Source organism: Vanessa tameamea, chromosome 2 (genome assembly GCF_037043105.1).
Source record: "Vanessa tameamea isolate UH-Manoa-2023 chromosome 2, ilVanTame1 primary haplotype, whole genome shotgun sequence".
Classification (NCBI taxonomy): Eukaryota; Metazoa; Arthropoda; class Insecta; order Lepidoptera; family Nymphalidae; genus Vanessa; species Vanessa tameamea.
In genome coordinates, this window is record NC_087310.1 from 3,235,197 (window position 1) to 3,260,279 (window position 25,083).

Here is a 25,083-nt window from a genome sequence, read left to right on the forward strand (position 1 = left end):
CCTGCGTGTAGTTCGTAAAACTGTATCATGCTCCAACCGCACAACATGGCTTACGTACTTTAAGACTTGTTTGAATTTTACCTACGCAAGCTCGACCTGCCCGTACATGCCTGTGCGTGCGGATGGCGATCAGCGTTCACGAAACAGTCGGGGCTTGTTATGGCTCGGTGTGGTACGTCTTCGCCCACTTCACAAAGTTGCATACGTACAATTGCGGGATAGTTCTTTATAGAAACAAAGAACTCTGAATTACAAAAATATGAAGCTATGATAATATTAGATTATAACATATATTCCTATTGTAAAATAAAATTGAAAAATATCTGAAGAGAGGAGACGTCATTTTGGTGAAGATCGATTACCTATCGCAAAATCTATCTCCTCGTGTGATAGGTCTTTACAAGTTAGCAATGCTACCATGGTTGTAGACACGGTATTTAATATATGACGGAGTGGCATGTCCCGGTTTGTTTTTAAAAAACATGACGTCACGAATGTCAGGGTTTGGATTTGTATCCATCTTCGAAGGTATGAAATTAAACTCAGGAAATATTCTTCTCTGATTTATTCCAAACAGAGGAGGTCCGATCGCTCCGACGGCTCGAACAAGCCTCTCGATACCGACGGGCGTTCGGCCTTTTATAACAAAAATGGGTGGGGGCACTATTCACTCAATATAACACCTATTTATGGACGGTGAAATATTTCAAACTAATTTAACATCTCAAAATTCACTAAATATTATTAATTTAATAATCAAACAGTTTTCAATTATTAAAAATAATTAAAACAATAATTTCCGGGCACGTGTTTTTCTTAAATACGTGATTTTCCACCGACATATACATAATATATGTATTTTCTTACAATTTATAGAAAAACATCATACTGTTCTTTTTCTAATCGGCTCCTCGATCGTTATATTTATGGCGCATTGCGATAATTTTTGGGACTGTCAGGGTGAAACGACATATTCATAAAAAAAATAATGATGTGAAAATTGATACCTAAGTAATGTAAAATTTTCACAAAACCTTTTAAAATATTAACCCAGCCAAAATGAGACCTGCATGCAATAAACCATTAATATTGTAGTTTTAATAATGACGAGTATGTCAAATTAAATATCAATATCCATCCAATTCACTTTTGTTAGTTCTCACTCGTGGAATTATTAAAAACCGACTCACGGTGATACGCTGTATTGAGGCGTGTATTCTTGAAATGTCATCATTAATTATTCTTGTCAACGTCGGATTGGCAAATGGGACACCCCAATCCGCCTACATGATTTTATAGAGTATGATATGACATACATTTGTTTTGGGTTCTTTAATCTCAGATAATGGATGCATTGAAAAAATCAAGCGTAGAATGGCTTTATCTAGCTACACTGACAAGATGACCGGTAGTATTCTTCATATTTTTCTAAGCCTTGGAAAACCGATCTTGCGACATATTGAGATAACGAAAGAACAGATTACTATCAAAGTGTGGAAGAATGTTATTGTTAATGCTGGAGAAAAATGTTATACTATATCATGGAACATGTTCTGAAAATGGTGCTTTTAAGCGTGAAAATTTTGTCCGTGAAACAAATAGTCGTGCATTTCCCTTAAATTCGAGGGAACCAAAGCACGCAACCGACTAACCTTGAGATGGCTGATCAGATAAAGGCTACACTGAATTTCCATAATACAAGTATACAAGGAAGGAACCATTACGGAGCAGGGGAGATAGTGGGATATTTAACGGGCCACGGTTGAAAAAAGATTGGATATATATTTATTAGTTTGGGCGTGTTTAAGAAGACCATAAATATCACGTGATAATCGGGCATAATTATAGATGAAGAAATAAAACGCCCCGTTTAAATCAAAATTACTCTTAATCCTTCCTTTGTGCTTTTCTACGTTACAAAATTATTATGGTCTGCAAATTTATACGTCTTTGTTCACAAGGTCTAAAAAAGTCTGCGGCCTACATTTTAAAACAACGCGAACGTTTCAATTCACCTTCATATTATAGTTAAGGTAGCCTCACTCGCGTTATTTGTATTATACGCGCCTTGCTTTCATATTTTTCGGTATATTTGTTGATATTTATGGTAACTGTTCCGCTGCTTCGGATCATATATGTGTGTAGGTGAAATAATATTTTTTTATAAATTGACCTTAATAAAACTATACAATAAACGTTTGCTGAGATAAACGAATTCAATAACACAAACTTTATACTTTAAACTTAATTATTTATTTATTAAACAGGAACGCGGCAACACACAGCTAGCAAAGTTTTAAAATAACATCCGCGCGTCCCTTACAAGCTCCTCTCGGCGCAACTGTCTCATTTCTATACTTTTTTTTTACAACAACCACGGTAATACGAAATGGGCATTTTTATTTTCATGATAATAGTTAATATGATATAGTTATTTCAAATATAACATAATAATTAATATAAAGCGATGTAATTTTTTTTCCATAGCCCGCGCATGTCATCTCCACCGCAGCCACTTATTATCTACAAAACATGATATAGTCAAGCACATTCAAATAATAAATGCTTTTACTCCCTCTTAAATAGTACTTTTTGCCTCGGTGGGTCATACTGATAGCGTATTGTTGTATATTCCTTATTTGTTTCAACTATTGGACTATCTTCTATAAAAGGGAGTGGTAGATCTTAAATAGTCGTAGGGCTATGGACAGAATAAATATATACAAATACAAATAAACAATATATAATAATTATATCAATATTTTGATACGCCTTATAGGCAAATTGTGTTTCAATGTTTCACAGATAATTCAATATACACCAACGGCTTGGTTATGAATATGCCTTAAATTTTATGTGATAGGGGCAATTATCTCGATGATTAAACGCCACGTCAATTACGCCATATTGAATCATACGGGCTGAAATAACGTACCGTTGCCAACGTGTATGAGACGGGATTGCCAAACAGAGCTAGTGTCTGTTCATTCCAATTAATTAATGAAAAATATTTTAACTTTCCGGTATAAAATAACATCACAATCAAACTGTATCGACGATCCCGAGTCAGGATTATAATTTGATTTTGTAACCTTTTATAAAAAGACAAAGAGAATTTTGTCATATCAAATTTATTGTGATATGGTCAAAAAGCTTATCGTCAGCGACGTTAATGGCGGAAAAGATATATATTTTTATGTATACTATGTTTTTATTAAATGGTTTAACATTGTATGAATACAATATATAATTAATACTGATATAAAACTTATATTGAATCCGAGCATTTCGGATGAGGCCGAGGGTACGTTATATTATCGTAACGATCTCGTAGTCTCTCCGATCCGTGCCGAAGACTGCTATCGCAAATATTTTAGTGGGTAAGAAGCCCACGTAACGCGACACGTTTTAGATATATTTAAAATAATAATAATAATAATAATAACAAACGAGCAAGCCGCATATTTTTTATATATTTTATTTTTATTTGGTTCTTCAACAATGTTTACACTGATTAAAACAATATAATATAAGCCTTTGTGATAGGTCTGAATTAATAATCGACCCAGTAAAGATTCTACTCAGAAATATTAAGTGAAACAGACTTCTACGTTTCGACAAAGGAGTAAGACTGATTTATTCAATATGTTCTTCGTAAGATTTGCGTATTTTGCTAATCTTACAACTCAAAATATCTAATCATTTTTACTGGATGGACTCAAGTCTATCGATATGATTCTTATATCTAGGAGACCAAACTACGCTACAGTACACAAAATTACTTCTCACCAATGCATTGAACATAACAATCTTTGTAGTTGGTTGTTTGAAGTTCTTAGATTCTCTTATTAGAAATCCTAGTATTTTAGATGCTTTGAGGGCTAAAATTTCAATCATCGATCAACATTTATAGAATTTAAGTTTTTGGTCAAAATTTATACCCAGATCCCGAATAATTTCTACGTCCATAAGTACTTCCCCGTTTATAATACATACTGTCGGTTTTCTATATTTATTTTTTGTATATAACGTGTAACATCTGACATCTCACCTAATAGTAATAAGAAACATTAACTGTATATCCTCGTTGGTCAAACATCGTCACGCGTCACGTTACGCATAACAAATCTGTTATTGATTATGTTTTAATAAAATAATAATAATTTATACGTATAATAGTGATATATTTCATTAAAGTCATGAACGATACCAATGAATTTAACGAATCATGTATATGAATATAATATAGTTTTATTGAAATGCTGAAAATAATAATGCTTACAAATGATTTATCATAGTCGTATAAATCGACAAAGCTAGCTAATTTTAGCATCATATAACGAAATGTATCTGTGGCTATTAAATATTTTATTAAATTCATTGATGTAGAATCAAACTATGATACATTGTGATCATTAATATTTCCAAACCAGCCTTTCCCAAGCTCCAACCTTTTGACCTACATGTAAGCATAAAAATATACTGTTGAAATAATTATATTCTAAGAAAAAAATATTCTACCTTCATTATGAACAATTTCTGAGTATGATATTCTTTCGTGTTTATCACGCGAATGTAAACTGCATAAATTATAATGTACCTAAAACGTATTTCTCGAAAACATGCTTTCAACTTGAATACACAAGATTATATTGCATTGACCCCGACGTTGCATGTTACAATGAAAATGTTATAATAATAAAATACTTGTAACATTAAAATAATAAAATTCATACGAATAAATATTGTAATTTGCACACCATACATTGTACCATACACTGGACGCAAGATAAGCGTGATGGTACCAACGAAGGTGGTCAACATCATACTATATTAAGTACGAATAAATACTCAACGCAAACATTTGTCAGAATTCCTACAGTTTGAATAAAAAATATATGCCTTAAAAACTCACAAATGTATCCTACTTTTTACTATAAAACAAGTTCAAATTAAACGTACATTTATTTATATTATTCCACTAAAATACTTTAGTTTGTTCTCTTTTAGACTATTGCTGTGATAAATAAAATATTAAACCGTGTGAACTTTCGCAATGTATATTGTCTATTTTATAAATTGCATTCTGGTTTAAATCGCGTCGGTACCTTTTGATTATTTTGCCAGACTTTTCAAAAGAGAGTGGTGGTGGTTTGTAGCTGATTGCTCGGCCCGTACATAAAATATGAAATTAATAAATAATATTCTGTAATTTATTGCTTTTTTGTTCATTTATTATTTTTTAATCTGGAATAATTTACCTATACGACAACTATATTTGCAAAATGCCAACTCAATTATTTGTCATACAGTACTACCAGTTACTAGTACTACAAACTTCAAGGAAGATTTTGCTAACTCCAAAAACATCTACCAAAACTTTACAGTATATTTATAATATTTATTTCAATACGTGCCATATGACTCATAGCATATGATAAAATGTCGTCATAAATGTAAATCCGATGAAATGAAATAGTTATAACCAATTTTAATCTAGATTCGTTAACAAATATAAGTAAACTAAATCGTATTATATATTATTTTAAAAAAAAGTAAACACTTTTATATACTGTCCAAATGTAAAAATACTTACTTAACTAGAACGCAGTCTTCTAAGTAAGTTCACTCGTATCACTTGTCCCTAATAAATATACTCACTGACCATTTGGAAAGAGTCGCCATCAACAATGTCCATCTGACATCAGTACCGTTGTTCGGATATGACTTATTTATTCCATGTTTATCTTCAGAACCATCCGTTCAGATCTCCAAGCATGGTACTTTGGTCGTCCAGAGACTTCAACAACATCGATATATACCAAATGGCTAAGCTTTTCATCGTTTATGTCAATACCGCGTCCTTTTTAATATGTTAGCTTAGACGTGTCTTCCACTATTGGGGTATCACGTTCTCTAGCTGACACGTCTCTGCAATTGGATGTGGTTATTTTGAGATGTAATCGGATGACGTGCCAGTGACTTTTCTTTTTGGGTCTTCCTCTAGTCTCAAACGGATTTATGTCAAGGATATTCTCTTTGGTCGTGTCATTTTAGCTTGATTTTTATAAGCTGCACTCTGGTCCAGTCTAGTTTTCATAGTCAAATTTTCATAAAGGAACTGAACCGTCACGAACCTTCCGGAAAAATGAGGGTTGCTTATCTACTGTCCGGCACCATACCTCGTGATTATACTAACTCGCATTTAGATTCACAATATAGTTATAATTCATTCATGTTTATAAAATAGTAAATTATAAAAATATATACATAATTCATATCAACGTAACTTAGATTTATAAAAAAATAAACAAATATATAATTGGTTTTTGTTTGTAGAAAAATCCTTTTTTATTTTTAAATATTAAACACGATACACGTTACGTTTCGTTGAAAGCTTTGCAACTATATTTTGATTGATACACACGCGATTTGTATACCTACTCGTCATGTATATATAGTGGATTAAATACAAACAAAAACATATTGTATTTTTTAGTAGTAGGAAGGCGGACAGGCAATTGTATCTGATAGTAAATCGACACTACATTGGTAGTCAGAAATATTAACCCTTCCTTAGATCAATGACCACCAACCTTGGGAGCTAAAATCTTGTAACCCTTGTCTGCAATTACACTGCCAAAAGTCCGGAGCCAATTGTTTTTTATGTAATAGGTTCGCGGACGAGCAAATGGGCCACCTTATGGTAAGTGATCACCACAGTCCATAGACATTGACGCTGTAAGAAATAATAATCATTCTTTACATAACACCAATGCACCACCAACCTTGGGAGCTAAGGTGTTATGTCCCTTGTGGCGGTAGTTACACTGGCTCGCTCACCCTTCAAACCGGAACACAACCAAAAGTATTGCTGCTGAGCGGTAGAATATTTGATTAATTGGTGGTACCTAATCCAAACACAAAACTACCTAGCAAATGTTCATTTTTGAAGCATTCCATATAAAAGCTAACTAATAAACTATAACTAAATTCGTACTCTGTTATAACATTTCGTTCATAATCATATTTAAGATATTACTGTATCGTAATATACATCTTCAAACAATGTTTACCGCAATCCTATTAATTATTTATTACGGTTCTACAAACAAATGACAGATTAATATATCAATGTGCTCCAAAGCTTTATTAATAATTTAATAGTCTAATTAATGTGCTGTCTAATAAATTATAAACAATTTATGTCTGAGCTTTATCATTGGAAGGCTGAAATAGTATGAGCCGGGACGCGTGGTTGACTTAGAAAAAATTTATTGAATTTATGAGCTATAAATGTACTGAATTAATATTTAATAGTAAAATATAATCTTCGAAACAAAGGTGCCTATATAAAATCTGATCAACTAAGCTCGTGATATTTTATAACCCATAAAAAATACGAATAGAAATAAAACTGATTGAAAGACAAACAAAAAAACCAGTGGGTTCATAAGCGTGTGCACTGATGTTTCTTATAGCAAAAGCAATTAATGAGTTTCTAAATTTATTCCATAAGAAGGTTGAATAGTATAGTTCTATGGAACTTCTTCATTTATGAAGGTAGAAATGTGAATATTGCTATTTAGATATGTATAAATATAAGTAAATTATATTCGAATTTACAATGGAAGATTTGTAATTAAAAATAAGGAAGTTCAATGAACTTTTTAGTCTTTGAACTTTATCATCAAAAAATTCGAACTACTGAGATATATCCGAAGATGACACGCAGTAAATACAACCGGGCCCCAAACAAGGACTTAGTCAAATACAGATAGAATATTTTTTTACAATCTGACTTTTTATTTGATTTTCAAAAGTTATTATAACGATAATAATTGCTTGGAAATGTTTATTTTTTTCAAAGACTTGTGTTTTACTTTATTTCAACGAAACATAATATACATCTTTAATTTCCGTTTGACAAAATTACGCATATACATATTTCAAGGTACCTCAACGAACGACTAATATTAAAACCCGAACACGAATGAATTAAAAAGAGCTTCATTAACAGCATTCATAGAGTAAAAAATATTTTTAATTCAATACACTTGACTTACAAAAAAAATGATGAAAGAATAAATAGTAGTAAGGCTTTTCGAAAAGTATTAACTGTATTACTGAATTAATATTATATTATTTTCTAATATCAATACATAAAGTATATTCCAATGTCAAGAGGACTGGAGACAAACAAAACTTAGATTTGCATATTTGGTTTAGAGATTTATATCTCGTAAAGAACAAACTATTCACTTACACGCAGATTAAGTATATATTGATTATACCATGCGGTTTACTAATAGTTCTAAGAAATTAATATGTACTACAAACAGATCTTAGTAATGAATATATATTTATTTATAATACATAACTTTTGCATGAAGATCCTTTAATGGGCTTTAATTTTTACTTCCAATATCAACATCTCTGACATTCAAAACGTCATTTTTCACTAATCAACAAAGGATACAACAGCTTATTTTAATTCTCGGCAAATGTCATATCAGTTCAAAGTCAATGATGTATTTTTAATTTTGCTTCTTCTGCCATTGAAATGGGCTTTGTACTAAATGGTTGTGATGGATAATTGCTATGGTTTTGGTTTATTTCAAAGTTCTATCTGCAAAATAAGGTATTATTAATTTCTTAAAATAAAATACAGAACCCTCGTTATCTGTATACATTGTATTCCAATGAATATTATTGTTTTTGTGCTAGATACTTCTGTTGATAATATGTTTCTTTTATTTGTGAATCGAAGATTGAGCTCTACAGAACGACCTATTTAATTTCTTCACAGCATGCAATATAATATTTTTTGTAATAACTCGTTCGTTAATAAGATTCTTTTGAAGTGATAACTTCTTATGCGAGGGTAAACCGCTTCGTTATGTAACGCGTTACGGCGCCAGTTTGTCGGGATTCCTTTCTCTTATACGTTCTTCGTTACAATTCTTGAATATGTAGATTAGAATTTTGTTACAATACATGTTCAAGAATTGTAACTAAGAATAAAATATAATTATTTTATTAATAAATAACCTTTCCTTACATTATCATATTAATATTCATAAAATTTAAGTAATAACCTTAGCTTCTGTCGGGCGTCCTGAGACGCACGTTTTTGTTTTCTTTGGTGACTCATAAAGTACAATACACATTGACTACAATTGAGCCAAAATAGATGAGTGGACAGACAACGCTGATTTTAAAAAAATATCGCAGTTTTCTATTACAAATCTGGGCAAGAACTATTGATTTGATTTGAACACTTTAGTATGTGCTTCATTTTTGTTTAAAAATCATCTCGTGGAAGAAAACCATTGTGTGGAAGCCTGCAATTTTTCAATGATATTTATCGACATACATGTATCCATGATGGCTTACAGTTGCTAAGGTGTTAATGATTGTGATCGATGTCCTAAATATCACCTTATGAGCTGGTAAATCTGTCTTTAGAGGTCCTCTTTAGAAAGTTCTAACTTCCTAGAAACATCAGATGATACAAATAATAACAAGACTGTATAGTTTTTATTTATGCTATTACAATTTAACTAATCAAAAAATTGAACAGGGCAAATTCTATAATAACTCATGAAACAAGTAAATGAGACAGACAAACAAAGGCAGGGCTTTATTTATAAAATACCTGGCACTCAGTAAGGCAATACAGTACTTCACGTCGACCCATCGCCTAAAACTTAACAAGGCGCAAATTCGGCCTTACATGGAATACTGCTCTCAACTCTAGGCGGGTGCTTCCCAGTACCAGCTTCTTTCATTTGACCATATTCAACGCAGAGCGGCTCGAATTGTCGACGATCAAGCCCTTTCTGATCTGCTTGATCCTTTGACTTTAAGTAGAGATGTTGGATTACTCTGTATCGTCTACCACATCTTTCACGAGGAATGTTCCGAAGAATTGTTTGGATTAATCGTGGCTGCTGAATTTCACCTTCGAACATTCCAAGTTTCACTCGCACCACCTAGATGAACGAAAATCCTCATCACCCTAATTTTTGGAGCAGTTTCTACCTCGAACAACCGCATTCTCTGTTTTACCGGCGTTTTTATACCCATTGATCTTGTAAGAAGATCTATTCACAAATAAAACTTACACAGGCACACTGACTGTCAAACAACGCACAGCCACTGGTGGGCTGAGAACCTACAAGTAAACTCATTTATTTATTACCAAATAAAACTAATCAAATCAAAACAACTAAAACAATTACAATTTATTAAAAAATTAACACTGTGAGTAAGCCACTGATGGTTCAATGACCTTTATATTTCGATAGGACAAATAATGAACATTGATGTTTCTTCGGATCAGTAGACACGGAACACAGCGGCGTCGACTCAGCGGCATGTGGCCCACCATTGGCGCATATTGTTTGATTGAGTCGACCTGGATGTAGCACCTCGTTTCACATCGCCGCCTCTCAGCCTGCTGGACTTAATTTAAAACTGTATTACATTTTCGAATCTATACTATCACAATATCATCACAATATGTATATGTGAATCGAACTTATTTTTAATTTATAGTGAGTTTATGATCGGTGAAAGAGTTACGTGGTAAATTAAATTTTATTTTAATCAAATAATATTATATTAATTTTGAAATTCAAAAAATATTTTTTTCCAATCCTTGCTCGATCCATAAAGGAAACGAGAAATCAAAAGAAATTGTACCAGATTCATATATCAACAAATCAAAGTTACAACTCCAAATACTCTATATCACGCCTTTAAATAACAGCCAGTTGAAACAGTCGACATTAAACTTCATTAATTTTAAGTGTATGGTGTAGTCGACGATGGCATAATGCATTTCGAATCAATTATAATCAAACGCGGAGCAATCGTTCAATAACACATACGCGATAACCGACCCTAGTTCCACAACACGAACCAGTTATGTACATATAGGTATGTAAAATACAGTGCGGTTCCATATTTCATGTTCCACCTCTTCTAACCTTTTTATAGCAGTTTATTTCAGCCACTTAAAGATTTTTATCGCATTGCTATTTTTAAGGCGCTTTATTACGATTATATCGATGAAATAACGCCACTATTTATAATTAATAACTTTTTCTACGTTGAATATTCGAAATTTAAATTAAATCGTATTCATGAAAAGGAGTAGACTCTGATTCTATATTTAAAAGACGCAAGGCTTAATTTTTTTTTCTGAGTGTCTGACGTGTAATGGGCGAATCACCTCCGCACGACACTGGCAAATACTACTAACCTGTACGCCGTCAATGTTTGCCTGAAAACATTAGTTGTAAGATGTTTTGTTTTGGTGCCTATAATTATATTGGTTTACTCACCATTGAAACTGTCTAGTTATTTTTGGGATATCAGGTATCACACATACGAACTTTCATATCATAAACGATTCTTATTGAATGACACATTTTTATATATAACATGTTTTTTGTAAAGCTGCAAACTTAATACGACGGTAGCGATGTTTTTAATGACAAAACAAAAAAAAAATACAAACAGAAATGAACACAGTTGAAAAGACACAAATTAATAAATCACACATGCCGTCTGAAACATGATGAAACGACGGTAGGCGGCATGGAGCATATCTCATTATTTTAGCTTCAACTTGTACGAGTATATGCATGAATTTGACTCCGAGTAATTTATAGTTTGCCAACGATTTATTCTCCTCTTCGGTATACACTGTGAGCGAGTAATTAATGTGTCTATGTATTGTTTCATTTTCCGCAAATAATAAAACGCAAACGATAATGTGAATGCCGATTGAGAAAGATGTTATTATTAGAAATATAAATGTCATGGCATTTATGTGCTCTTTACTAAATAAGGATATTATTCTAAAGAGGTTTTACAATGTGATTCATTAATTAATCTAAACGTACATACATATATTTGTTTTTATATACATTAGTGTTATATTTAAACTTATAAGTGTTAAGAACAATTTAATTTTCGTTAGTATATTATTGGAATATATAATATTATAAATTCAAATCGTACATGTTTGTGTACGGGTTTGAGTTTTGTTATGCCGCTGGATGGTTCAATCGATCGCCACGATTTTTGCTATATATACGTATACAAGTAGGACGTCAGCGTCCGCCGGGTCTTACTAGTAAAATATATTTTACAAAATGCATCATTAATTTTTTTTTCTCTTCAGTTCAAGAATTTCAGCGAGTAAAATCACTTCGAAACACTTTAAATACTGTATACATTCCTGCTACCACTTCACGCTGTCAGGATTTCTACAGTTATTTTTAATCTTACAAGCTAGCATAGGAGCTTACTAATCCTAGTATATCGGAATTGAATCCCGAATTAGGAAAATATAATTAATAATAGTCAATGAGTTTTTCTTTAAGATAATATCAGTATTTAGCAAAATTTAACTATTTAAACCAAGGGCGTTAGATATTACATTTAACCGTTGGGTATGACCAAAACTATGAGTATGAGGAAATAAATAGTGCACATTCGATTGTGAAAGATCCTGCACAGATAGCTCGTCCTTAAAATTGGTCTTTGTCGCCATTACATACATAATAACTTTAACATCTATACATTAAAAATTATCATTTATTCACAATGATCTTAGACATCGTTTCTAGAGAAGAAAATGTAGATAGATTTTTCTAAATTACTAATGCAATGCTAGCGAATTAATTTTCTGAATAAATAGCAATATCTTGATCTGATATATTAAATTAATTATCAATAGTTCAATTAAAATTGGAACTGTGATATTTGTTCTTCTAGTTTTGCATGCAATTTCTAACTTATCAAAACTAGTTCGTTTGATACTCGCTTGTAGGATTTAACATAACCTTATTGAAAGAAAGAGTTCGATTGTATTTTCTTTTATTATAAAGTTCATGTAATCTTTGTGTAATCTTATAATAATAACAAATCATTTACTTGAAATTAAAAACGCCCATTATGCTAATAACAATGTTCTTATCCTAATGTTAATATAATAGATATAAAAGATTAAATGAGGAGCACAAGCACTGTTAACGATCACTGCTGCGCTCTTCCAGTGGAGCAAAGTTAAAGTCAAAATATTTATCCATTACAGAAGCGTTAAACTTGCTAAATTATTGGCAAAAATCTATCACCGGCTCGGAAATAAACACCACAGACCTAAGAAAAACCGGCGAAAGTAACTCAGCGAGGCTTTTTTCCATCTCAAATTTAACAATTGTAAATTACAATAACGAAATTATCATTTTTTGTGCGATCGTTTCATTCCCACGAAGATTGATATACGTGTGATCAAGTCTGCCGGTGATCATGCTGTCGGTGCTGCCACTGACTGCACACTAAGGAATCGCATCTTTACACATCGTGACCTAAAAACAATCAAATCAGTCATCATATCATAAAATTTAAGAAAAGTACTTCTATTGTCTTTGAATTAAATATGGCATTATAGTATAACCTTTTTCAAAGAGTTTGAAAAAATACTACAAATTTAAGAAATTTAAGAAATTGGGAACCTTCAAGAAAAGAGCGTACTCTTTCCTGAAAGGCCGGCAACGCACCTGCAAACCCCCGGGGTTGCAGATGTCCATGGGCGGTGGTAGTCACTTTCCATCAGGTGAGCCTCCTGCTCGTTAGCCACCTATGACAAAAAAAAAAAAAAAAAAGAACTTTGCTAATATTAATTCCACATTTTCGTCTTTCTCTAAAAAATTAAATATTCTTTATTTGAAAATTTAAAATCGCCAACGAAAAGTCCATACTTAACTGATATAAAGCAAACAATTAGCAAATATATAATCCATCAACAGCTGGATGTCACAATTAACGTAACCTGTCATCCCTTTTTCTCGTTAGTCCCCAAAGCCATATCGTGATATAACGTGTGGATATTGTAGTAAGCTAATGTCACATCATATTAATTGCGTAATGCTCAGCCTGAGACAGGCATCAAGCACTGCTCTCGCTACTATAAATGAAGTTACTAATTCTACATAATCGGTAACGTCAAGAGTTTAATTACAAGCATGAATATCTTATCGTGACTGTCGACACACTAACGCGTTTAAGGTACCAGCTACTATACAACTGTGTATAGAAAAATAGATATTACAGGAATTAATATTTTGAAATGTTGTTTCATTTAATTATTGGAACGAAGTTATTTCCCCTCCAGGTTACCTTCAATTGTTTTAATACATATTTTTTAAGGAATTATTGAAAAAAAAGTGTCCATAAAAGTTTTCATTTATTTTATTGTTTCATTTTTTAATATATATTATATTAAAGAGAACCGGGTACCCACGAAGACTCTCTTTTTTTTAAATATTTTATTTACTTGTACATAGAAGACATTTGAGACTTTGCTCTTTGTTGACAAAGTGTATTAAGTATGTTTTGCGAAATTTTGATTTTAAGTAGAGCTTTGCTAAAACACAAACAACTTTGCCCGATCATTCTGTTTATTGTATAATTCCTTTTTACTTGCTTTAATAAATACTACTATCTATTTAATTTAAAGATATATAGAAGTTAAACATATTTAGATATTAGTCTTACGTTCTACTCGACGAAGTTCTAGAAGTTTACGAATGTGACTCGCGTTGTGTCTCCATTTAATCGACCCATTCAAAATATAACTCATTCCAGTTAGCCGAGATAAATATAATCACGTACTTTATGAGGTTAGACAAATGTGATGTACAAATGCTTTAACGAGAAGACCCAAACACAAATTAATCATCTTTGATTTCAAATTATTCAAATTATTCTTTCATGTCATTGGGTTCAGAAAAAGGACCTAAATTAAATTTTTCACATAAATTTATAACAGCATTGTGACGATTCACGAAATTACTAGTCTAGCGCTAGTAGCACGTCGGATTCAATCATTTTTATCAATGTTAAGCCAATCTGCAACCATTCAAACCTAAATTAAATCTGATGCCGTAAAACTTTGCTTAAAATCAATTGAAGTAATAACTTGAAAATATCTTACTGGTAGGCTTGGCTGCTTCTCTTAAGGGTATTTGGAATTATAGTGCATGTCCCATATTGCGAATGGGGTAATCTTTTACTTCACAACCAATCACGCAATTAAACGCGATGATCCCTCCAGGCTGTTTCAAATAACGAAAATGTGTTTATTGTTATCGTACATGTAAACATAAAATATTTATGTATATACTACTTGGGAAAATGAAATTAAATAAAAAATATATTCCGCTGAGTTTCTTTCGTCGGTTCTTCTGAGGTGTAATTTCCGAACCGGTGGTAGATTTTTGACTATCAATAAGTGAGTGTAATCACTTCCATATTGACTAAAGATTTTTGACTTTGACTTTGAATCATAATCTTAAAATTATAGGTTCATGTAACCTGAGTGCTTACCCTGATTTGAACCTGCAATGCTTTATCCGCTGACAATATTAATTGTTTTAACTAATGTGACGTCTCGGCTGCATATTTAAAAGAAGCTTGGATTATTCAAAACAATCAATTAAATTCATTTATTTCATATTAGTTATTCTATTTACTTCAATTAATAGATTAAACTTATGAGTTGTAATTTTTAAAACTAATTCAAATAAACTTTATTCAATAAACACAATACTACTACAACGAACAACTTCATGCATAATTTTAACATTTCTACTTATATTCAAAAATAAATTCAAATTATAAATTAAATTTTGCGAGTCTTAAAAAAACTGTTTTAGAATTATCTTCATTTTTTTATATACGACTCAAATGCAGAAAAAAATTAAACGCCGATTCGAATAAGACCAGACTAATTACAATAATATTTGTTATTTATCATCATAAATAAAAAAATCTATTTACGTCTTCGTTTGCGTATACGAGTTTGCTATTTTGTTAAATCTTAAAAATAGTTAGTTCGTAGTTAGTAAGTCGTTAAGCATATATGAAGATTTCCATCTAATCTAAGGAAGTCCTTAATTATAAATTTAAAGAAAATTATGGACACAAGACATCTTATAATGCACAAGTGTGTGTAAACTCAGGTGCACTCTTTATTCTATAAATCACATAATACGATGGGACGGTAAATAAGACAGTTCAAAACAAAAAGGAAATCATCGACGAGGAAATATACACGTGTCAAGTGTAAACAGGGGTATCCACCAATGGGCATTGAAGCAGCGTGGTTGAATAAACTCCAAGCCTTCTCATCAAAAGGAAAGGAAGCCTTAGTCCTATTGTGAAGTATTTACGAGCTGTTAATTTACTTTATTAAGAAAAAGCTTTGTTTTCTTTACAAATTTTATTTAATTGTAAGAATCCGCCTCGAAGAGGACCAAATTACAATACAGTAAAAAACTGGCAAAAAGTCCTTAGCCAATATTTTTTTTATGTAATAGGTTGACGGACGGGCAAATAGGCCACCTTATGGTAAGTGGTCACCACCGCCCTCAGACATTGACGCTGTAAAAAATAATAACCGTTCCTTACATTACGCCAATACGCTACCAACCTTGGGAGCTAAGATGTTATGTGGCGGTAGTTACACTGGCTCACTCATCAAACCGGAACACAGCAATACTAAGTATTGCTGTTTGGCGGTAGAATATCTGATGAGTGGGTGGTACCTACCCAGAAGGACTTGCACAAAGCCCTACCACCAATTAATTAACAATTTAGAGGTGGCAAACGAGCAGGAGGTTCACCTGATGGAAAGTGACCACCACCGCCCATGGACATCTGCAACACCGGGGGGCTTGCAGGTGCGTTGCCGGCCTTGTTCACTGAGTAGTATGTCGTATAACTAAATTATATCTATATTGACAGTCCTCGAATAAAGAAAGAGAATAAATCGGATCCGAGTGCTTTTGTGGCGAAACAATAACAGACGTATCCAGACTTTATAAAAGGAATAAATATATATAAAGGATGTGCCGAGATTTTAAAAATTGAGTGCAGTTTAGTTATCTTTCGACAAGTACACACTCTATAACCATATTGAAGTTTTGTTTTATTCACTTAACAAACAATATTTGTCTGTAAATTTTATATTTTTTTAATTTAGTGCAATAAATTCTAAAAATCTAACTATTTATGACAGTGATTATAAGTAGTTATATTTAAACTATATGTATAATATATTATTAATCATTTCTAAGTATTTTCTGTCATATCTGTTTATTAAATGGGTCCCTTTAACGAAGTTAAGACGTATTACAACTAAGTGATTACAATACTTAGCCGTAATATACACATTGGTGAGACGTGTTGGTATGTTAAAGGGACATAACATCTTAATCCGCAAGGTCCCTGGCGCATTGGCAATGTAAGGAATGGTTAATATTTCTTACAGCGCCAATGTCTATAGTCAAAGGTGATCACTTGACAATAGCTGACCATTTGCCTACCTATATCAAAAAATTAAAATGATAAACATAATATAAATTCCAATAGTCATACGCTTGTTTATTTCTAGAGACTACATACTATTATCTTATCCATATGCTCGAAAGATAGATCTTTCTAAAATATATATAAAAAATACTCGTGTTTTATTTCGTAATTCGAGCTAGATATGCCAGGATATTAATTATTTATTTTTCATCTCGCCTTTCCCTCGTGGATAGAGGTCAGGTGGGATATAACAACTCGAAACTCAAACTATAAATATTTTCTATTAGACACGCTGACGAGGTGGCCCGATGGTTATAGCATTTGAATCTTAACCGAATATTGCGGTTTCAAATCCGGACAATCACTATTATTTATTATATGCTTAGTTTGTGTATACGTGTACACATCGGATCTTAGACGGTGAAAGAAATCTCGTGAGAAAATCACCTTAGCCATGTTTATTCCATCATGTTGATCGTTGCGGTTGCTCTGGAGCTTGATGGAATAAAACTCTCGTCAAAAAGGAAAACAAGAGCACATTAAGATGCTGTTACTTTACTTTTTATATTAAACTATCCAAACAATATATACGAACTGTTTTTGCCATCATTTGAACGGTATAGAAATTCATATGATACGCCACTATCTAGGTAAGTGTAACCTATAGTTTATATTATTATATAAAAACACTCTCCATGGAAGAATAATTTATATGTGCCAATTTACATAGTAGACAAACCGATGTCCAACTTTATTAATCTCAAACAAATATACCAAGTTTCATTATATGTATAATATCATGTCACAAACCTGCACTGGAGTAACGTGGTGAAATAAGCTCCAAGCATTCATAACAAAAGATAAAACCTTAGCCAATTTTTGCAGTGTTAATAGGCCTTTTTTTGATAAAAGTTTGATAGGCAGTACTATATATAGAGACCCAATTTATTTCTTGATATTTAATATAATGTGTATCAATGCGTGCAAAGACATACTTAAGACGGTTCTCGTTACGTGTTATGTATGGATATACTGTTATATTAAGTAAATATATAAGTTAAATCTCCATTAGTCTCAATAGTCCAACTATAGCCCAGTGGTGTAACGGATTTGTTACTGATTACTTGAATTATTATTACTGGCTCTCCAAATAAAATCGTCTTCAATAATTTGCCCTGAAGAAATTAATTAATTAATTTGTAATTCATGTCACTCAGAATGATGTAGGACAACGATATCCATCCAAAACTTTTCAGGAATTTAAAAGTTATGGTTGAATATAGAAACTCATATACACATATATATGTATATATATATCAAATGTATATATATATATATACATGAATTACAAAAAATAAAAAATATTACAGTACGCCTTTTTTGGGCAGTCGTGTTGAAACATTTATTAATACTATGACATTTGATCGGAGGGAAAAAATGGATCGCATTTGTCGATGCGAGGGAAAACTGGAATTCTTATAGCAGTATGAACGTAATAAAAAGATGGAAATTTCAAGTAAATTGCTAGTTTCCTTCGTTTCGAATATTCATAGTTCTATTTACGTTTAAAATACGTTTAACCTTCGATTGCTTGATGGAAGTGTATCAATTTGAACTTTAATGCAATCTTATTGCAGCTGATGGATTCGCTGGCGGAGTCGGGGATAATCGCATTTTATACATTTACGTACGGTTACGTGTGAACGTTATAAATGCGAATTGCAATTTCCGAAAATTGAAATTAAACTTGGACGGAGATTGAAAATAAACTTTGCGCAAACTACTTCATATAAGTCATATATGTAAATTAAATGAATTGAAACGAATTTAATTTGATTGAAGATATTATATATTTGTCTGTAAAATATAAGTAAATTTCTTGCTTCGTTCAATTTAACGGTTTTACAAATATCGATTATTTATACGATAAATGGAACCTTTTTTCATAATAAAGCAAAAATAAAACTTTCAAAATTAAAAAATTAAAAAGTAATCTTGATCATTGATCATCAATCGTCTTTATATATGTTTAAATTAAATATAAAGTAATAATGATGATGATGTCCTCCTGAACGATGTCTAGGGAGACTAACCAACTACCCAGGTCATATTATAGAGCACAAATGAGTGCAGAAACACAGGTGCACTCTCTATTCAGATGAGTCAGAAAATCCGAAAAGACCAAAAATAGTTCAGACAGGACTAACGGCTTTATGTTCTTTATGAGGCACGGGATCGTGCACACTACCAACTCCCAGATTCTGGGTTGCAGTTGACAATTTTAACAGAAAAACCCAATTACTTTTTATCGGCTCGACCTGGGGTTTGATCCCAGGACCTCTATAAGGCACTAAGTTGTAAAGTTACCACCAGTTCAGAAAGGAGATCCAACCGAAAAAAAAACCGGTAAAACTGTCAGTATCAGTTCTATAAATTTTATTAAAAAGGTGATACAATTCAATTTATTTGTCTAATGGTCGACATTGGACTAAAATAATTATTGATAATTTCAGTAATATATGTATATTTTATTTTGCATGTTTCGAACATATTCTTTATCTACTCTTATTTCTATTGAATTTATTGACTATTATATATACTAAAGTTCCTAAATAGTTACCAAACAAAAAGAAAAACATAAGTTGAAGCACAGAGAAAAACAGGTACTGAACTATTTGCCTTCTTATATGTTTTAAAATATTTCATTGAGAATCGCCTCGTTTTTATAACATTAGAATTTAAATAATTGACATTGAAAAAAAAATATGAAGGCAAAACGAAAGTTGCACGTATCCTCAATTTACCGATCGTTAAATTTAACGCTACGTTGTTTCAATTACGCTACTATATTTGATCGTATCGCTACTTTATTAACTGAGTTTCATTAGAAGTGAAATGAAACACTTTGTTTTCTTCAACAATAAGTGGATAGGTAAACACGGGTAAAGAAACGTTGTCCACCCCAAGATTTACTACAGATTAAATGTCATTCTAATAACGATTAGTGTTAGTGTATTAAATTTCAGAAAATTCCTTGATAGAAAAATGTATGCATATTATTTTGAGGTTCTTTACTTTAAGATATACGCCTAGTGCTACATTATCTATAAGCAGACGAAAGTTATTTGATTGCTTTTATCAGATCGTCATAAACGCCAAGCTAGCAATGAGTTACTTATTTTGCGGATTACGTGACACAAACTCTGACTTTGATTTTTACTTAAAGCTGACATTAATAAAATATTTAATGATTGAAAAAATCATCTATCATTTTCTATTTCAAGTATTGTGATTTATTAAAACTTAAAGAAATATAAGAAAGCGAGATACACACTCCAAATGTTTTGCGACAAAGGTTTACTTAATTACAAATATCTAGCCTAAATCTGAAAAAATATAAAACACTTTGAACAAAGCATTAATTTAAATAAAGAAAACGCGTACCGAAATAAACTGAGAGTAAGCCCATTTCATACGATTTTTATTTGTGCTCTCGTATTACTCCAATTTAAGCAAAGTATTGGATACCTGATATTTGCTGTCTTCATTGGAGTATTTCCATTCTTTGTAGACGACGAACAGATTGTTTTTAATAATTTGAAATAAATTATTAAAAATTTAACATTAATTATTAATATTCTTCTATAAAAATATCATAAAATTAGAAACAATGTTTATCTACAAGAAAATAAATAAGCTAAATAAAGTAAAGAAAATAAAGAAAATAAAAAAATAAAATAAAGTCCTTAAGGCGTGAGGGATTCTAGTTGGATATATATATTTATATAAACGTATTTTCCATGAACAATGACCTACTTTACCACTGGCTGTATCGTTGATATAATCCGCCTTTTGAATCGGAACGGAAAATATTGTGTGTGTCGGACTCAGAGGTGCGGCGCGGATATTTCGACGACGACATTTACCTCACTTCGCACTTTCATTTCAAATGACATTTTAAACTATTCCCTTTATTTTAACACGCGTACTCATTCAAATAAAGTTATTGAGTGTGTTTTAGTTTTTATGGAATCTTATGTTACGAATTTAAATGTAAGACTACTTTTAATATTTAACAAGGAATATATTGCTTCAGAAAACGCTGAAATACTTATCTCTGTAAGATGCCATCTCAGCTATCTCTACGCCCACTCGTGTGGAATGTAATAGATAATCGTTATTATTAAAGACTGCAATGCCGATTACTAGTTCCAGTAATCACATTTTTTTCAATATTATATAATCTGTGTTTTTGCGATCGACTAAAAGCGTATAATAAATACTAACGCTGTGCATCCAATACTCGATCCGTTCTATATCCAATATTTTCAAAGACTATTTATATATCTTCAGAATAAATTAATTCAATATTTTATATTTAAATACGCTGAAAGCATTTTGTTGTCTCTCCGATTAGTGTCAATAACATCCAGTGTGTAAAAAAGCGCGTGCAATTTATTACACGCCGTAGAAGTGAACCGTGTTTCAGAAACGTATCATTTTGCACTTCATTCAACATAGAAGCACCAAAAATATCTAAAAATTTTACTTCACATTCAACGAATCATTACTTCAGAAATTAGTAATTGAAATATTTAGCTCAATATTTCTCGCCAATTCGTCGTTAATGAATAGGGAGTGCAACGTTTACCTTGTAATATTATAAATATTATAAATAAATATATTGTATATTACGTTATCACGGGTATAGAAAAGCACATAGGCTCCTCCTCCGGAAGATATCGTGAGCAATGAAATATATAAAATTACAAAACGTTTCTGGTACAATAAAATTTCACTTCTGTCACAGGTCCAAAATTACACGAGCATTTAATAATATTATAGATACTTAAATACCTATATTAAACAATCAGGTTGCTTTAATATTATACACATACTTAGAGATATCCTTCATCAGAATGCAAAATATTACCATGCCCGATATACTGCTACAATATTGCTGCCTCAGGATCAATCCGAATCGAATCAAAATCTACGATTACCTAATCACAGATACTAAAATATATACAAAACTAGCGACCCGCCGAGGTATCGCACGGTTACTATACGAGTTTATAAACAACTATAAGATTGAAAAACAAATCTAAAAAAAAGTTGCAATGCTCGGCACTTCTTAACTATAATATGCATGATTATACATATAAAAATTCCTCTTGAATCACTCTGTTCATTGATAAAAACCGCATTAAAATCAGTTTCGTAGTTTAAAATATCTAAGGATACAGACTACGGTAAGCGACTTTGGCTTATACCATGTAGAGATTTAAATAGAATATCTATAGAATCATTTTAAATAAGTTAATATTAAAACTTAAAATATAAATTTTAATAGGAGTTTCCTGGTTATGTATGAAGAATACATTCTTTATTTGTTTTATATAATTCATCTGCGCATTTCTGAATTTTTTATTTACCTGCTAATCTAATTCAACGAATATATATAAAATATATGTTATAGGACATCCACGATTCATATATTTTTGGTCCAAATGTAAAAAAATCGCTGTTGTCATTTAGAATTATCTCGTAAATGTCGAGCATAGCTCAAAAGCCATATTATGCGCGTATCATAAGAGCGCCCAATTATTAATTCGCCAATGACGCGTGGACAATTAAACAATATCTATGGACGATTGCTTCTCTTCCTGCTAATGATGTATCTTTCGTTGGATAAACGGAAAAGAGAGGGAATATATGGAAGAAAGGATGTCTGGGGCAATGGTTTCTGGAAGCCACATTATAAAGACTGCAGAAGTAAATCGGAAAGAATGATACTGAGAGTAAGGAAATGTTTTGGAAAAATACTTGACACTGATAAATTACAACTAATATAATAAAAACATAACCAAAAGTAGATTATAAAATTGTTCTATATATACGTATATAAAAATAAAATCATTTATTATTTAATCTAAAACGTAATTATAGGAGTGATTACAGTCCCCTCTAAGTCGTTAATGTGCAGTGAACGTTGCAAGTTTGGATGCTCATATAAAGTGTACCTCCGAAGGCCATTCAAACTGCATCAGTTTGAATGCGCTTGCCTTTTCGAAGCAACAACGAATATACATTACTACGGCTGACATAAGTTATACTTAAGTAGAGGATTACTGGGGCAGGAAACGTTAACTCAAACAATAAAACTGCACCACATTTACGTTTAAAATCTCCGACACATTTATACTCGTATATAAAATAAAAATAATTGTACAAAAATTTACAAAAAATATTGAAGGCGATCAATACCTCCACCCTACGTGTATACACAAATATACTTTACGTATGAACTTAAGATAAGATTACACTTTCGATAACAAACAATGAAATCCAATTTTAGTTGCTAGTAATATATCTTACACCACTTTCTTTGGATAAAGTTTTATTTATTTGGATTATCAACAGGTAGCGGTGGAATCTTAATCTTAAGGGGAAGATGTACATTTATGAAATATTCATTTATATTTTTTAATATATTATATGATTGCATGTGTTATTTTATTACAAAAACAAAAGACGGTATTTATAATTTATTAATATATATTTTTATCTTTATTATTAATTTTCTTGTAATGAATAGGCAGCATTTTCGTATAAATAATTATATAAACGTTTATTGTACATAAAAATATCTGTTAAATCCTGATAAATTAAAAAAAGGAGTTTTGATGGTTAAAAAACAATTTCTCAAGAATACACAAAAAATAATAATAATCTCCGATTATTAGATAATATTATCGTCGATACGTTTCCCGCCACCTGTTTACGTACTCGGCAAGAAAACACAAGTATTTTGTCAATCATTACGGCTATTGCGCGGGCGGGCTGCGGCAGTCGAGCGCTGGCAGCCGCTACGCCACCCTGTCTCGTCTACGCGCCACGAGTGCTACGCTGACACGACACGCACATGGCACTACGCGTAGTGTTGACTAGTTAACATTGGCACATTCAAGAAAATTGTAGGCGTGTCTCGATTAACTTTATATTTTTAATTTTACAGTTATTTATTTTATATTTATTTGTAACATTATTTTAATAAACTTTTATAATAAAAAATAAGAAAAAGTATTTACTAAAACTTTCAAAAAGTCTCTTAAAAAAAACTTACTTTAAGTGTAAAAAAGGACTTTTTTTGTTCTTTAGTGATTCAATAATTTTCAATATTTTTGTGTATACGTGATATGGCAATGAATACCTGATTAATGATCTTGTCATAATATAGCTAAATTATTAATCTTCCCTTTAGCGCTGAACTAATGAGGGATATATTTACCCATTATCCCCGAATTGTCAGAGATAGCTTAATGATAGTTAATAACATCAATACGATATGTTAAAGGTGGAGGGCTCGGATTAAATTATTCCAAACAAAGGGTAAAGTTTGCTCTATTTATACTAATAACATATCTCATTATCAAATACGGAAATTCTATTCAATATTATATATATTCTTATAAAATCTTAATAAAAATAATTCGACTATACGTATTTTATAATAAAGAATGTATTTTATTTGTTAATTTATCCATACGTATTTTGAACCCCTTCGATTCTAGAGCCTAGCACATAAACTCTTGTAATATTAACAAAGCAATACGCGGGTATGTTTTTACACTCGTAGGATAATAACTTATGCATTGTATTCGTTGTACGAGGTGTCCCAGTGGAATAGAA

General features: G+C 31.6%; 1 protein-coding gene across 2 annotated transcripts in view; it reads left to right on the top strand.

Annotated features, from left to right (window-relative positions):
- Window positions 1-25,083, top strand: part of Dcma (decima) — an 87,384-nt gene that overhangs the window by 34,146 nt on the left and 28,155 nt on the right. Inside the window, exon 1 of one of the 2 annotated variants that reach the window (XM_026638949.2) lies at window positions 24,254-24,368. The exons of the other annotated variant lie outside the window; for it this stretch is intronic. The gene's annotated coding sequence lies outside the window, so the exon portion shown is untranslated. Of the gene's footprint in view, window positions 1-24,253; window positions 24,369-25,083 lie in introns of those variants that run through there. 2 annotated transcript variants of the gene reach the window in all.